General features: G+C 48.3%; 1 protein-coding gene across 1 annotated transcript in view; it reads left to right on the top strand.

The window, feature by feature from the left end:
• The first annotated feature begins 12,087 nt into the window (after window positions 1-12,087).
• The window catches only part of GSN (gelsolin), a 56,649-nt gene continuing 53,244 nt past the window's right edge, over window positions 12,088-15,492 (top strand). Inside the window, exon 1 of the mRNA XM_082657113.1 lies at window positions 12,088-12,142. The gene's annotated coding sequence lies outside the window, so the exon portion shown is untranslated. The remainder of the gene's footprint in view (window positions 12,143-15,492) is intronic.

The raw sequence follows: 15,492 nt of genomic DNA, 5'->3' as shown, positions 1-15,492 counted from the left end.
CATAGTCTAGTGAGGGAGACAGCATACAGACCAGTAACTGAATCATTACAAATGACCATCATTTGTAAGGGAATTAAGCAGGGTTCTGGGATGAAGAAAAACAGGACAGGGGAACCTATTTTGGCAGAATGGTCCAGGAAGTGCTATGACAGAGGCATCGCAGGGGACCATTGGAGCACGGAGGGGCAGCTGGTATGACATACCATGTAGGAGTCAGAGAAGGCTTTGCTAAGGAGGTTCCCCCCAAAGCTAAATCTGAAAAGGTAGGAAAGATTTAAACAGGAGGAAAATGTCAAGATGGGCAATCTGAAGAGAGAGAGAACTGGGGTACAAAGCTCTGGAGGTGTTGAGGTGACAGAAAGCAGGATCTGCCGGAAGATCAGCAGGTGATTCAGTGGCAGAGGGGTACAGGGTTCAGGCAGGAGGGGACGAGATGGAGTTGCAAAGATAAAGCAAGGCCAGGTCATGTGTGGCCACCAATACCAGGCTATACAAGCTTGGAATTGTCTGGATGGTGATAAAATGTAGAGCTTGCCAACCCATGGCCCTCAGCACCTAAGGTTCGCACAGCTTTCCATGGGTCCCCTAAAACCAGAGTGTACTGATTGCATTTTATGCCATGATTAAGTTGTATACTTTAAAAGAGTGTGACAGGTTGCCCTCTGAAGATTTATATGTTTTTCTTTTTCATCTCTAGGGAAAGATGAGCTTAGAGATCCTCTTTGGGTAATTCACCTTTAACTGCTTAAAGGTTTCTCCCTCATCCCTGAAGGGGGACATGTAGGGCACCTGGAGACAAAAAAAAAAAAAAAAAAAAAAAAAAAGGGGGAGGTCTGGAGTTCCAAAGGGCAGAAATGCACACAAATTTTGATCTGGACCTTTTGGATATATGGGTATGGTATGAGCTATAATATCAATCGGGTTCTTGGGGTTTATCGTATGAGCCCACCACACATTCACAGTAGGTATATATGTTGATACACGAGCATATTTTACATCAGCCACTATAATTATCACTATTCCCACAGGGGTAAAAGTGTTTAGCTGACTGGCAACACTCCACGGAGGTAATATTAAATGGTCCCTGGCCGTGATGTTTCATCTTCCTTTTCACGGTCGGTGGACTAACAGGCATTGTCCTGTTAGCTAATTCATCATTAGTATTGTCCTTCACGATACCTACTATGTAGTCACACACTTTCACTATGTGCTCTCAATTGGAGCTGTTTTCACTATCGTAGGAGGATTTGTGCACTGATTCCCACTCTTCTCAGGATATACACTCAACTCAACATGAGCAAAAGTTCACTTTGTAATCATATTTGTGGGTGTCAACGTAACCTTCTTCCCACAGCATGTTTTAGGCTTATCTGGCATGCCTCGACGATACTCCACTACCCGGATGCCTATACAACATGAAACACTAGTTCATCAACAGGCTCATTCATCTCGTTAACAGCAGTCATGCTGATAATCTTCATTATCTGAGGAGCAGTTGCATCCAAACGAGAAGTACTAACAGGGGAACTCACTACTACAAATTTAGAGTGATTAAATGGATGTCCTCCACCATACCACACATTAGAAGAGCCAATCCACGTCAATCTAAAGTAGTCAAGAAAGGAAGGGGTCGAACCCTTTTTTATCAGTTTCAGGCCAACACCATAGCCGCTATGTCTTTCTCCATGAATGAGATATTAGTAAAATTTTATATAACTTTGTTGAAGTTAAGTCACAGGTGGAAATCTTGTATATCTCTATGGCATATCCCTTCCAACTAGGTTTTCAAGATGCAACATCGCCCATCATAGAAGAGCTACTACACTTTCACGACCACACACTAATAATTGTTTTCTTTTTTTTTTTTTTTTGCGGTACTTGGGTCTCTCACTGCCGTGGCCTCTCCCGTTGCGGAGCACAGGCTCCGGACGCGCAGGCTCAGCGGCCGTGGCTCACGGGCCCAGCCGCTCCGCGGCATGTGGGATCTTCCCAGACCGGGGCACGAACCCGCGTCCCCTGCATTGGCAGGCGGACTCTCAACCACTGCGCCACCAGGGAAGCCCTAATAATTGTTTTCTTAATTAGCTCCCTGGTTCTTTATATTATTTCACTAATAATAACTAAGCTAACACATACTAGCACTATAGATGCACAGGAAGTAGGAACTATCTGGACTATCTTGCCGGCCATTATCTTGATCTTAATCGCCCTGCCGGCACTACAAAGCCTTTACATAATAGACGAAATTAACAATCCATCTGTTACTGTAAAAACTATAGGTCACCAATGATACTGAAGCTATGAATATACTGACTACGAAGACCTAAATTTTGATTCCTATATAATCCCAACATCAGACCTAAAACCAGGAGAACTACGACTGCTAGAAGTAGATAACTGAGTAGTTTTGCCTATAGAGATAACAATCCGAATACTACTCTCCTCCAAAGACGTATGGCACTCATGAGCCGTACCTTCCTTAGGTCTAAAAACAGATGTAATCCAAGGACGCCTAAACCGAACAACCCTAATATCAGCATGACCAGGCTTATATTACGGACAGTGTTCAGAGATCTGTGGGTCAAACCATAGCTTCATGCCAATTGTCTTTGAGTTAGTGCCTCTAAAATACTTTGAAAAATGATCCGCATCTATGCTATAAGCTCATTAAGAAGCTAGGTTAGTGTTAACCTTTTAAGTTAAAGACTGAGAGCTAAGATTCTCCTTAATGACATACCACAACTAGATATATCAATGTGATTTATTACCATTTCATCTATATTTCTAACACTATTTATTATATTTCAACTAAAAATCTCAAAACTTATCTACTACCTCAACCCAAAGTCAACACTCACTAAAGTGCAAAAACAACCTACCCCTTGAGAGACAGTATGAACGAAAATTTATTTGCCCCTTTCGTGACCCCAACAATAATAAGCCTCCCCATAGTCATTCTAATTATTATATTCCCAAGTATTTTATTTCCAACATCAAAACAACTAATTAACAATCGCATAATTTCCCTTCAACAATGGCTAATCCAACTCACATCAAAACAAATAATAAGGGCTTCCCTGGTGGCGCAGTGGTTAAGAATCCGCCTGCCAATGCAGGGGACACAGGTTCAAGCCCTGGTCCAGGAAGATCCCACATGCCTCGGAGCAACTAAGTTCGTGCGCCACAACTACTGAGACTGCGCTCTAGAGCCCGCGAGCCACAGCTACTGAGCCCGCATGCCACAACTACTGAAGCCCGCATGCCTAGAGCCTGTGCTCTGCACGCAACAAGAGAAGCCACTGCAATGAGAAGCCCGTGCAACGCAACGAAGAGTAGCCCCCGCTCCCCGCAACTAGAGAAAGCCCGCGTGCAGCAACGAAGACCCAACGCAGCCAAAATAAATAAATAAATAAATAATAATAAACATCCATAATCATAAAGGACAGACTTGATCACTGATACCAATGTCACTTATCCTATTTATTGGGTCAACCAACCTTCTCGGACTACTGCCCCGCCCATTTACACCCACCACGCAGCTCTCAATGAATGTGGGGGTAGCCATCCCACTATGAGCCGGTGCCGTGGTTCTAGGTCTCCGCAACAAAACAAAAGCATCACTTCCTACCACAAGGCATGCCCACCCCCCTCAACCCCATGCTAGTAGTTATCAAAACTATCAGCCTATTCATCCAACCAGTAGCACTAGCTGTGCGACTAACGGCCAATATTACAGCAGGTCATTTATTAATACACCTAATCGGAGAAACAACCTTAGCGCTAATAAGTATCAGCACGTTCACTGCTCTCATTACATTCATTCTTCTCACCCTACTCGCTGTCCTCGAATTCACTGTTGCTATAATTCAAGCCTATGTATCTACCCTCTTGGTAAGCTTATATCTGCACAACAACACATAGTGACCCACCAAATCCACACGTACCACAAAACATAGTAAACCCTAGTCCTTGGCCCCTTACGGGAGCCCTTTCAGCCCTTCTCATAACATCAGGCCTAATCATATGATTTCACTTCAATTCAATAATTCTACTAATACTAGGCCTACTAACTAATACTCTAACAATATATCAGTGATGACGAGATGTTATTCGAGAAAGCACTTTCCAAGGCCACCACACACCAACTGTCCAAAAGGGACCTCAGTACGGAATAATCTTTCTTTTTGTTTTTTTTTTTGCAGTACGTGGGCCTCTCACTGTTGTGGCCTCTCCCGTTGCGGAGCACAGGCTCCGGATGCACAGGCTCAGCGGCCATGGCTCACGGGCCCAGCCGCTCCGCGGCATGTGGGATCTTCCCGGACCGGGGCACGAACCCGTGTCCCCTGCATCGGCAGGCGGACTCTCAACCACTGCGCCACCAGGGAAGCCCCGGAATAATCTTATTTATCGTCTTAGAAGTCCTCTTTTTTTACCAGCTTCTTTTGAGCCTTCTATCACTCAAGCCTCACCCCTACACCTGAATTAGGCAGGTGCTGGCCACCAACAGGCGTTCACCCTCGAAACCCCTTAGAGGTACTGCTTCTCAACACTTCTGTGCTATTGGCCTCTGGCGTGTCCATTACTTGGGCCCATCACAGCATTATGGAAGGAAATCGCAAACACATACTTCAAGCCCTCTTTATTACAATTACTCTTGGTATCTATTTTACAATCCCACAAGCATCAGAGTATTACGGTCTCAGATGGGGTCTACAGATCGACTTTCTTCATAGCCACAGGATTCCACAGACTACATGCAATTATTGTGTCTACCTTCCTTGTTGTTTGTTTCCTGCGCCAATTAAAATTCCACTTCACATCCAACCACCACTTCGGCTTTGAAGCTGCTGCTTGATACTGACCTTTTGTAGATGTTGTATGACTCTTCCTTTACATATCTATCCATTGATGAGGCTCATAGTTCTGTTAGTATTAATTAGTGCAACTGACTTCCAATCAGTTAGTTTCGGTACACTCCGAAAAAGAATAATAAACTTAATACTGACCCTATTAACAAATACAACACTGGCCTCATTACTTGTACTCATCGCCTGCTGACTCCCTCAACTAAACACTTAGGCAGAAAAAACAAGCCCTTAGGAACGTGGATTTGACCCTATAGGATCCACCCGCTTACGTTTTTCCATAAAATTTTTCCTAGTAGCAATCACGTTCCTCCTTTTCGACCTGGAAATTGCTCTCCTACTGCCCCTCCCCTGAGCAACCCAAACAAACAACCTAAAAACAATACTCACCATGGCTCTACTTTTAATCTCAGTATTGGCAATTAGCCTGGCCTATGAGTGAACTCAAAAGGGACTGGAGTGAGCTGAATATGGTATTTAGTTTAAAACAAAACAAGTGATTTCGACTCATTAGATTAGGATTAGGCTCATCACTACCAAGTGTCTTTAGTACATATAAATATTATCATAGCTTTCACTATATCCCTCATAGGGTTACTAATATATCGAGCCCGCCTAATATTCTCACTACTGGAAGGCTGGGACCTTGGAGAATGGCTGGGTGAGAAACTGAGCATGGGGTCTAGGCTAAGCAGTATGGGAGCTGGCCAGCTCCTGGAGACCCCTGGCACCTGCTCAGGGACCTGGATCTGCAGGGTCCCCTGTCTGAGGTCAAGGTCGGTACAGCACCACTGTGTGCCAGGGAGAAAGCAAAACTCCAGATTCCCTGCTTGGTGTGGACATGGGCAGACCCTCTCCCTGCTGGGGCTGCTTCAGCCTGGGAGTTTCTTGTTGAAACCTAAAAACAGGTTTCTCAAGTTGGTGGTTTTGATTTGAGAAGAAAAAAACTGAAGTGATTGCATTTGCCCTGTGAGTTTCTGAAGACATTCTTACAAATCACAGCTGTAAAAGAAGACAACCTAGAGTGACTTGACCTGAAGTCTAACATTTTGAAGGACAGTTTACTAGATCTTAAGAGACAGAGGCCCTCTGGCTCTCCTTGGGGCCAGTGCAGCAGAAGCAGGGGCTGGAAAAGCTCCTGGGTTTATGAGCCACGTATAACCTTTCTCAGAGGCGGTTACTTCTATTGTCCCAATTTGCCGATGAGACAACGGAGGATCAGAGGAGTGAGTGACTTGCCCAGGACCATCCTGCAAGAAAGAGGCAGGGCAGGGAGTGAACGCGGGTGTTCTCATTCCCCGGGCAAGGCTATTTGGACTCCAGCAAAGCACTGCTACTGCTGAAACAGCAGTGAGAAAGGAGAAAGCGGAGAAGGAGGAAGGGGGAAAAAAGAAAGAGGGAAGCACAAAAGAATAGGGGGAAGGGAAAGGAGGAGGAGAAAGTGGAGGAGCAGGAAAGCAGAGGAACGAGATCAACCCAATCAGCTGTTATGGACGACTTTTTGTTTGTTTTTTCCATTCCTCAAATCGCAAAGAAGGTAATGCATTGCTGGTCTGATTGTGTTTCTACCACAACTTGCAGCCCAAGATGCAGCACAACCTCTGAAAAGCCCATTGTTCCTTGGAGCGATAACTATAACTCTCTGGAAATGGTGCGGCCCAGTGCACACAGCTCTGCCTGCCCCCACCCCACTGGTGACCTGCTGGGGCAGCTGAATGCCTTCTGGTCCGCTGAGCCCAGAAGAGTGGGGCTGGGCTTTCAGAAACAGCTGCGCTGATTCATCTAGAACAAAAGCCAGCTCTTCCTGCTAAATCCTTGGCAGGCAAGGGTTGCGAGGCCAGCAGGCCCCTGTGCCCCTCCGCAGAAACTTCTTCTTGATCCGGCTACAACAGCGTGGGTCTGCTGCATGAGAGTCAGCTTCCCGCTGCCCCATCCCTTCAGCCTGGCCTGCTCTTAGCCCCTCCTGGGGGACAGTGGCTTTGGAGTGAAATCCGGCTTCTCGTCCCAGTCCTGCCATTTCCCAGCTGTGCAATGTAAACGAGGGACTTCACTTCTCTGAGCTTCAGTTTCTCCATCTGTGAACTGGGAGGGAGAGTAGTTTCGATCTGAGGAACTGCTGTCAGATTTGAAGGAGATAATGCCCGGAGCAGGCACCTATGACTAATTGTCCTCTTGCTGTCTTGTCATCTTGCTGTCTGGCCTCATCTTTCATAACTCAGTCCGGTACCTTGCATTCCAGACACGATGGCACAAGCTCACCCTTCTTCAACTCCTCCGTGTCTTTACCTGTAGGCTTCCCGTAAATGATACCAGCTTCTGTTTACAGAGGCCCTGCTATGCCCCAGGCCTTGCGGCAAGCAGTTGACGTAGATAATTTCACTTCATTTTCCCACAACTTTTTGAGGTGGACACAGATATCAGATGAAGAAACTGAAGCACAGAGAGGCATCTTCCAAGGCCCAGCTCGTCTCCTTCTTTGCAGTCTTCTTGGAGTCTGCTCCCCAGCTTCTCCTCTCGTCCCCACACTGAGCTTCCTCTTTCTTAGTTCCTGTAACACCCTATTGTAACTGTCTTGTTTCCTTAGCCACAGACCCTGCAAAGATTGAGTCTATGACCGATTCACTTCTATGCCCTTCACACCAGGCACAGGGCTTGTACTCAGAAAAGCGGTAAGTAAATAATAACTAAGGGAAAAACAAAAAACATGAACTTCCTATGCGGATACAGAATGAAAGGATACCAAAATAGCACTGCGTCCAAGGTTTTTGGGTGTGTGTGTGTTTAAGGGGTTTTATGAATTACTTTTTATTTGTAAAGCACAGCAGTGTACAACCTTTCTTAAAACAGGCGTACATTTCTTAAACAACTCCAGATACTTTCCACATAAAGAAATACTGAGTTTTCATCAAACATTATATGAAATGTACAGGGAAGGGCCCAACTTCAGGCCCTAACCTTGTCAAGATGAAGAGAAATAATTCCTGATCGTGAACAGAAGGTATGGAAAAGCCTTTATCTTCCCCTTGACTTTCACTTTGACTGTAGAAAGAGCCTGGACTTTGGAGACAGACCTGGGTTCAAATCCCAGGCTACCACTCACCCAGCTGTGACACCTTAATCAGGTTACTTACCTTTTCTGAGACTGTTTATTTATTTGTGAAATTGAAGATTATACCTAACTTGGAGGTAGTTGTAAGACTTAACTGCAATAATAAAGTGGCCAATAAGCATCCCCAAAGTGGTAGCTATGATTACAATTTTAGCTTTTATTATTTAAAGTACCACTGTCCTAGGGCCAGCTATGTGTAGCTGTGGACAGCAGTGACAGGCATGGCAGAAGGAAGAAGGGTGTCTGGGCGCTTCTACAATTTCCTTGAAAATCTAACCTGGGAGGCTGGACAGAGGGGAAATCAGCACCAGGACGCTCTCCAAAGCTCAGGCTGCTCAGCATTTTATTGGCATGTGTGGGGCACAATTATAGGATCAGGCCTTCTAGGGATTCAAACGATGTGGAAATATAGAAACTATGCGTTAGGACTGAGCTGACAGTGATTGTATGGTACATGCTTCTAAGTTCTCATTAAAATAGTGTGACACACACGTTCCTGCCCGGGGCGTTCCGAAGACGCTAGGATTGGCGGCTCTTGAAATTCAAAGCGCAGCCCTCTCCTGCGTCCTTCTGAGGCATCCCAACTCACTCTGTCCGGCCAAACTTATCTCTTGTTTCCCTCACTTACTGATCGATTAATTCAGTAAAAATCTGCTAAGCACTGGCTCTGTGCCAGGCACTATTTGACACTGGGGATATATTGGAAAACCAAGCAAACACACTTCCTCCTTCTACTGCGTACCCAGTCAAACAGGCGATCTCAATGCAGAGACCTGAATGGGGGAAACCCACCTCCACTCCGGCTCGAGTCAGTTGGATAAAGGGTAGGCATCTGCCTAAGTTAGCATGTGGGCCACAGACAACGAGTCCAGCTCACTGCTGGTAAAAGGCATTTTGTGGAAAGCAGAGATGCTTTTCTCATGTGAGCCAGAGCAATGAAGCAGATGGGCAGAGATGAACGATGGAGTGAGAGTACTTCCTGGGTTTCCTTAGTACTCAGGCCCTGCTTCTAGTCTGACTCTGAGGCCCAGCTGCATCCCTGCCCTAGGGCTCCTTGAGATAATTCCAAGGTCTCTCCTGAGAGCACTTCTTCAATTACTCCTTTGCATAACATCTCCACTTGGGCTCTGCTTCTATAAGGCATTCACTGCTCAGAAGACACCTGTCCTTATAACTTATTTTTCTGAAGCTAGCTCCAGGAGAGGTCTGCGTCCAAAAGAGGCCACAGATCCAGAAGTCTTCCCTGGTCAGCCCAGCCTTTTCCTCCCTGCGTTTCTTCACACCCATCTAGTCATTTAATGAGAGTCTCATTGGCTTTCTCTGTGGAAGACAGCTGCCTCACAATGGTGGCACTGGCCTTCAGAGATGACCAGTCCTCACATGCCCAGCTAATCAATCACCACTGTTATGTCCCAAATTCTAGTTCCAAACTCTGATAGTGCAGTTTGGTTGTGGTGTCCACTCCAGATGGTGTCAACTGTGTTTGTGGTGGGGTGAGAGTTATAGTACCAACTTGGGTACCAAGTGAGGGCCACCACTGTGGATGGGGAAAGGCAGTCTCAGAAGAGGGAGCGGGTACCCCCAAATTGTCTACTGCATGGCCTGGGTGTGGCCTTTGTTTCCCCCATCCTCACTCCTGGGAAAGAGGTGGTCTTCTGGCAAAAGACGTCAAAGTTCTTCCATGAGAGGAGGTCCATATCAGCAAGAACAAGAAGACATTCACTCTGAAGGGGAGCTACAGGGCAAACAGTCCTTACTGATCCCTAGACCAATGGGGAGAGGAGTACAAAAAGGAGTCTAGAAAGAAATGAGAATAAGACACCAAGGCAGAGGAGACCTCTGTGCATCCACGCAAGGCTGACTTGACCCTGACTGAAGGGTCAGGCCGAGATATATCCTGATTAGCTGTGAGACACACATTGTCCTGTTGACATATATAGAGCAGAGCGCTAGGAATTTGCTTGGCCCTCCGATGTCTTATTGGATGTCACTCTTGTTGTCATAATCATTTTTTAAAATTATTTCTCGTGACAGTCTAGACTGATGGGCTTCTCCAGGACCAAATGGAGCTGTCAGAGTGTTCTGTGGGCAAGCCTCTCTGCTCTCTTGGCCTCAGTTTCCCCATTTCTAAAATGAGGGGTTGGATTAGATGTTCTCCAATGTTTCCTCCATGCCAATATCATATCCTCCAGTTATCTGAAGACACAGATTCAGAGGTTTCCCTCTCTTTGCCTGAGAGAAGTTGCTGGGGTTGGAAATGATAAGTTAGATAATTCGAGGTCATGTGTATACCAGGGACTGTAATCAAAGAGCCTAGAACTAAATAGTCTGTGTTTATGCCTTCCTCCCCATCTATCCCGCAGTGGGCCACAGGCAGCCTCTGGGAAAAAGCAGGGAGTGGCAGAGAGAGGGTGGGAGCCTCCTGGGGGTGAAGGTGGGAGCCTCCTGGGGGTGAGGCATCCTGCTTCAGTTCTCAGAGAAAGTGGAACTGGACAGAGTTTGCCAAGCCAGGAAGAGTGGCAGAGTATGACAGAGGACATTGAGCAAAGAAGAGGGGGCCAAGGACTCAGACATGCACAGTGTCACTTGTGTGAACTCGGGAGAGCTACTTAACCCTCTCTGTGCCTGGGTCTCCTCATCTGAAAACTGCACATGGTAACGCTTACCCTGGGGGAGCAGGGAACGGGTAAGGTGAGGATGAACGTCGGTAACATGTGGGAAGCCCAGAGCATGGCACGAGGTGTTCAAGAAATGGTTCTTGTAATCACTAGAGTTGTAGAAAGGGATTGGGGGCAGGAGGAAGAGCCAGGCTGGGATTTCCCCAGGCCCTGTGGCTTCCCTGACTGCTACTCAGTGGAAACACTAGGAAAAACCAGGAAGTGAGTGTGTGCTCTTAGCTTCTCTGCTACTTTGACAACACAAGCTTTTCTGTCTCTATTCCCAGCACTCGGCAATTATTGACTTGGTACATTTTACCTTCTGTTGGAGGGAGGTTTACCCAGCTGAACATGGGACTGCTGCCAGCACCTAAGCTGAGAATGGACCTCGCAGTCAACTGCTCTAGTCTCCTGCAGTGTGAATCGTCCCAACTCGGAGTCACAGAGCAGCTGCAAGAGGCCAGGATATCACATGTGCACAGGACTGTTGGGAGGCTGTCCTATGCCCTCCTCCATCGTAAATGGCTCTCTGTCACATGCATGTGAGATGCTATTGCTATAAATAAAATATTACATTTGTTTAAAAGTGACGTGGCATTCATATTTTGACAAGGTGGATTTGCTCTATCATCTAAAGTAATATCCGCTGTCACACTAATAAGAACGTCCATTTATAGAGAACCCACGGTACCAGCCATTGTGTTAAGAGTCTTTCTCTCACTGAGTCTTCCCAACAGCCCCGTGAAGAGGAAACTATGATGTCCATTTTACAGATGAGGAAATTGAAACTTTGATACGTTAAGTCATTTGCCCGAAGTTACAGGACTAGTAAGTGTCGGGGGGGGGGGGTCCACCCCAGGCAGTCTGACTCCAAAGCCGCCGCTTAATATTTTAAAGACAAGGATGCGCTTTGGCATTTCTTATATTTCTTGTTTCTGAATGCAGTTGGGAATCATTCTGATCCTTTGTTCCCTTCCGTGGGTCTAGCTGCTGCTTATACGCCTCCCCGGTTTTGTGGGTTGCCCAGGTTTCAGTGGTTTTGCCTCTGAAGCCTGAACTCCCCCGGAGCTGAATCCGCCTCCGCACGCTGCCCATTCCAACTGAGCTCTTTGGCCCCAGCCCAGCTCAAGCTCTCCCCGGGTCTCCTCCCCTGCCCGCCAGGTTCCTTCAGATCTCCCCTCCGCCTCCGGGCCTCAGTTTCCTCCCGTGTAAAGCAGGGAGCTTGATGCTTTCCTTGGGCAAGTAGCGCGGGGTCTGGGGCAAAGTCACATGCAGTGCACTCCACGAACGCCAGCCCGGAGCCAGAGTCGCCATCCTCCCCGCCGCCTATGGGAGGGGCCGTCGCTCCTCCCCTCTCCCCCCCGACCGCACGGCGGCCCCGCCCTGAGGGCGGCTCCCGCCCGCGCCCTGCCCATCCCAGCCCGGCGACCTCAGCGCCCCTGCCCTGCAGCCAGGAACCAGCTGAGCACAGCTGGACCCAGCAGCCGCCGTCGCCAGCGCCGCAGCAGCAGGTAGGGGAGGGGAGCGACCACGACCCTGGGGCATCTGGGGATCCCGGGCCTCTGGGTCTTTCTCCCTCCTCTCGCGGTCCTGTCCGAGGTTGCCCGCGCCTGGATCTCGGCCCGGCAGCCGGGGCATCGCTGGAGAAGAGCTTCCTCCCTCACCTTGCTGGTCTTCCAGGGGACCAAGGAGAGTTGGATTGGGGGCTTAGGGCAGGGGAGGAGGAGGTTCAGGCCTCCACCCACAGGCCCCGTTTGCTGCAAGCACCTGAACTAACTTTGACCCAGTTCGCGCGGTTGGGGTTAAGTGGGCCCGGGGTCACCCCTGCACTCCCTTGCCGGCGGTCTCCAGCACGCGGGCTGGGCGGTGGCTCCGCTGGGCGGGTCTGCTCCGCGGATCCTGGATTCCATCCAGGGTTAACGCCTTTGCCTGCGCTCCCCCGACGATGAGGAGCCCTCGACCTCCTTCCTCTTTCAGGGCCCAGGACTGTTAGAAAGTGCTTCCTCCTACTCCGGAATCCGCTTGCACTTGCTACCTGTCGGTACTGTCTTTTCCCCCGCCCTGCAGAGTATGTTCTCTTCCCTGACGCACACGGAAACTTCTTTCAGAGTTGAAGACAGTGATGGGAATCTCCCTTTCCCTCTAGGCCCCCATCTCTTCTTGGGTCCAAACGCCCCAGATCGTGATTACAGCAGTGTTTCCTGGCTCAGTGCAGGCCGGCTGCTCTGGACAGTGGCCAGAAGGAAGCCTGGGTCCTTGGAGACTGTGGGGGATGCAGGGGACATTGGCTTCTTCTGCAGCCCCTCATCTGCCCAGACATCCACTCCTTATCCTGCTTTCACATCTTCCTCAGAGCAGAGAGGACATCTTTACAACACCCAGAACTCTGTAGGGCCAAGGACATTCAGGGCTGCCCTGGGGGTAACTGCTTTTTGTGGAAGGCAGGGCCTCTGGAGGCTTTTAGGCTTAATCCTGCAGGTCCTGTTCTCCCAGGACCATGTTTCTGACCAGGGCACTGTGAACTCTTGGCGCACTTTACTTTACAGTGACCATAGCTTGTTGGAGTCTCCCCGCAGCCCTGTTCGTTCCACAGTTGAGAAAACTGAAGGGCCCTGAGAGTTTGTGACTAGCTGATAGTCACGCAATGAGGAAGGGGCAGGGACTAGCTGATAGTCACACAATGAGGAAGGGGCAGCGCTGGGACCCAGTTGCAGGCCTCACTTAGCTGACTCCTAGCTGGTGGGACTGTAGACTCTTTCTTGAGTCTCGAGTTCCCTTCACGAAGAAACTGAGCACTGCAGCAACACCCCTGCACCAACACACACCCACATGTTGGGGTGCTGGCTGGTGTTTCTTGGGGATGTTAATTAAGGGGTAGAGGCCTTGGAACAAAGGAGGTGGGCTGGGAGTGGGGACAGTTGGCATCCAGCTCCCTTGAAACTCCATTTTCCTCTTTGGGGCCTCACTATTTATAAATGCCAGGGAAATTGTAAACAGCCGGGGGAGCTTGCATTGGCACCCGGGTGAGTTTCACAGCAGCAAATGTTTCCGTGTGAATCAGGGAAAGGAACTTTCCTCCAGAATTTTCCATAGTCTTTTTTATTGTGGACTGACATGGATCTGGAAAAGCAAGCGGCTCCCAGGAGGAGGCTGTAGGGGTTGCCTCTCATGGCATTTCCTTCCTTCCCTCCTTCCTGGATTTAGCGCTCTTCTGGGTCCATGTTCTGTGTCTTACCCTGTGAGGGGCCTCAGAGCCTTGAGGAGGACAAAGCTATTTGTCCTCAAGATGCTTCTCATCTGTAGTGGTTGGAACAAACATGCAATACTGAGAGCTACTTCAGCCTAAAGGGGTGATTAAGTCTGTCTGGCCGACCCAGGCCTTGGAGATGAGTAATAGTTTTCTAGGGCATAAAGCGATTGGGGAAAAGGCATTCTAAGAAGCTGGAACAGCTCATGCAAAGGCACTGAGGTTTTCTGAACAATCAACATGGCTAGAATGGCAGATGAATGAAAGGTGGAGTGGTGGGAGTTGAGACCGTAAATCAAAATGGAACTAGATTGTAAACTAAGGGCTTGGAATTACTTTATCCTGAAGGCAGTGATCAAAACTCTCATTAATCTTGTGGCTGATGTAGCAGATGCACTGGAAGGGGCTAACTGGAGGCAGGGAGATCCCGAGGAGGCTGTTGGGTGGTCAAGAGAGTGCAGGTCTGAACCGGAGCAGAGACCACGGAATGGACTAGAGTGGCAGATTCTGGAAGCCCAGCTGAAGAACCTGTCAGAACCTGCAGTAAATTTCATCTCAAAGCAGACAAAAGGCTTGTAGCTATCGGATAAGGTTGCTGTTACTCTGAGTTGTTCAGTGTTGGGTTTTACTTTTAAAGCAAAAAGATATTGTTAAAGATTCAAACGTAAAGAAGGGTGTAGAGTGGGCTTCATCCCTCTAACCCGCTTCTTTCCCAAGAGGTGGCCCCTGTTGACAGCCTTGTGTGCACTTCTGCCAAGCTGGCACAAGCAAGGGCTGTAGACTGGATGCCTTCACACTTCTTAGCCATCCAGTGCCAGAGGGTCACTTCTCCCCACTCCATGTGGGCAGTTTGGGTCTCTCATGAGAAGTTGCCAGGTCATGGAGATGATTTCTGTATGGTCTGTCATCCTTTGCTGAGGCATTTCTTCAAGAAAACTTTACAGCCTGTATCTAGTCTCTGAGCATGTATATTTGGTTATTAGAGATTGTAGGGCTAAGAGAAGTTAGACACACTGACCTGGGAGTGGAGCTGTAGTCTGAGTTCTTCTGAGTGACCTTGGACAAGTCCCAGTTTGTTGGGCCTCAGTGACCTCATCTGTAAAATGGAGATGTTGGTCTCCGTGATAATAATAAAAAGCTACCTTTTAGTAAAACAAGCGCTGGAACATTAATTACTTTGTTGGTTCCTCACAACCGTTCCTCTAAGGTAGCTACTATTATCCGCTTTTATAGAGGAGGAAACTGAGGCTCAGAGAGGCTAAATAACGTGCCTCGGGTTGTGAGGCTGTTAGGTGTCGGTGACAGGATTCTGGAGGTCTGACTGTAGAGCTGTAGCTCTTAATCACTGCACTAAATGTTCTCCCGGAGGTTCTGTTTAGTCCTGACATGATGAGAACTGAGGGGGAGTTTTGCTGTGGCTGTGACGAGGGATGCAAATCAGTGTGTGTGGCTTGGGGAGCTCAGCTCTGCAGCACATAGGCCTGGAGGGGCCTCTTGGGACTGTGCGTAAACTGATGCTTTTCTGTACTGTCTACAGGACTCCAGAGTGTAGGTCCATCTCCCCTCCGTTTTAGGGAATTCAGGCTCTGAGAGGACACAGACTTGCCCAGGGTC

The sequence above is a fragment of the Grampus griseus genome, assembly GCF_964374135.1.
Source record: "Grampus griseus genome assembly, chromosome: 6".
In the NCBI taxonomy this organism is placed as follows: Eukaryota; Metazoa; Chordata; class Mammalia; order Artiodactyla; family Delphinidae; genus Grampus; species Grampus griseus.
Note: the sequence above shows the minus strand (reverse complement) of the source record. Positions and strands in the feature narration are given on the sequence as shown.